Source organism: Arabidopsis lyrata (genome assembly GCF_000004255.2).
Source record: "Arabidopsis lyrata subsp. lyrata unplaced genomic scaffold ARALYscaffold_279, whole genome shotgun sequence".
NCBI classification, from domain to species: Eukaryota; Viridiplantae; Streptophyta; class Magnoliopsida; order Brassicales; family Brassicaceae; genus Arabidopsis; species Arabidopsis lyrata.
This window is the reverse complement of record NW_003302354.1, coordinates 6,191-8,360: the sequence shown is the minus strand read 5'-3', so window position 1 is coordinate 8,360 and position 2,170 is coordinate 6,191.

Here is a 2,170-nt window from a genome sequence, read left to right as displayed (position 1 = left end):
CATCCAATCCTTTTGACAATTGCAAACCGAACTCCATTGGTATGTGTGTCGGGTTGCAAGCATCCAAACCAGCTTCCTTAAGAATTCGACGAGCATAGGCTTCTTGCTTGATTTCAATTCCGTTGATTCCTTGACTCACTTCAATACCAAGGTAGTAAGTAAGTTTCCCAAGGTCAGACATCTCGAACTTTGAAGACATTCCAGCTTTAAACTCCTTGATGAGTTCCAATGTACTTCCTGTTACAAAAAGATCATCAACGTATACGGCTACAATCAAAATCTTAGCTCCTTCTTCCTTGCGGTACACGGAACTTTCCTTTTGACACTTCTTAAACTTCAAAGTCTTTAGAATTTGGTCAAGTTTTGTGTTCCATGCGCGAGGAGCTTGACGTAGACCATAAAGAGCTTTCTTGAGTTTGAAAACCTTATGTTCTTCTCCCTTCTTTTCAAATCCATCAGGTTGTGAAACGTAAACGTCCTCCGTTAGTTCACCATGTAGAAAGGCGGTCTTTACATCGAGATGATGAATCTCCCAACCATGTGAAGCTGCCAATCCAATCAACATTCTGATTGATTCTAACCTTGCAACTGGTGCAAATACTTCGTCAAAATCAATCCCTTCTCTTTGTGCATATCCTTTAGCAACAAGTCTAGCCTTGAACTTGTTAATTGTTCCATCAGCGTTCCTTTTGATCTTGAAAACCCACTTAAGACCAATCACTTTTACACCTTGTGGTTTCTCACCTAGATCCCACGTTTTGTTTTTGTTAATCGAGTCGATTTCCTCTTGACATGCCTTTGTCCATTCGACTGATTCTTTTGCTTCTTGGTAATTTAGTGGCTCGTCATTGAGTGACAAGAGAAGTATTTCACATTCTAGATCAGCTAGAAGTACATAATCAGCGAGATAACCTGGAAGATTACGTTGTCGACCTGATCTTCTCAGTGGTGCTATCTCTGTTTCACCATTGTCGTGATTCTGCACTTCTTCTTCCTCTGTTTCTTCTTGATCAACTTCAGGTTGCAAGCTATTGTCCGTGAATGGACCTTGTCCGTTGTCTACAGCTGCTCCCCATGTTAATCGAAACATTCCTGGTTGATCTTCTTCGTTTCCTGCTCCCTTCCAATTCCAAGACTCCTTCTCATTGAAAACCACATCACGACTAACAACCACTCTTCTCGTTGTTGGGTTGTAAAGTCGGTATGCCTTCGTTCCTGGTTCTATTCCAAGATGAACAAGCGTTTGTGAGCGATCATCAAGCTTTTTCAAGTGCTCTGTTTCCACCTTTGCATGAGCAATGCATCCAAAAATCCTAAGATGCTCGATACTTGGCTTTCTTTCTCTTAGGCATTCATACGGTGTTTGATTCTTTAGAGCTCGCGTCGGAACTCTATTGATCAAATATGTTGAATGTCTTACAGCCTCTCCCCATAAATAATTTGGAACATTCATTGCCTTAAGAATGCTCCGCGTCATCTCCATTAACGTACGATTTCTTCTCTCAACTACTCCATTTTGTTGAGGAGTATAGGGAGCTGTAAGATGCCTTCTGATTCCACTTGTGTTACAGTAATCTTGAAAATCTCTTGATGTAAACTCACCGCCTCTGTCTGTGCGCAAAGTTACAATTTTCTTGTCACATTCCTTCTCGACAAGAGCTTTAAACGCTTGAAACTTCTCAAAGGCTTGGCTCTTCTCTTTGAGCAAAATTGTCCACATATATCTAGTGTAATCATCCACTATTACAAAGATATATTGGTTTCTAGCAAGTGTAGCTGGAGATATAGGTCCACACAAATCTGCGTGTAGTAATTCCAATGCTCGTGTAGACCTATATTGTGTTGAATTTGGAAACGAATGTCTCGTCTGTTTTCCTACCAAACATGATTCACACAACAATTTCTTACTTGTGATTTTAGGCATGCCTTGTACCATCTCTTGTGTAGACATCGAGTTCAGCGTTTTAAAACTGATATGGCCAAGTCTCGCATGCCACTTCCATGGTTCTTCATCAATTCTTGAGTGTAAACATGTTGGTTTGCCTATTTTTAGGCTGATCTTGTACAATCTATTTGGAGAACGTGTTACCTTTGCCATATAACATCCATTAGGATCACGTAAGGTGAGATAATCATCCTTCATTCTCACATCACAACCGTATTCTGTAGC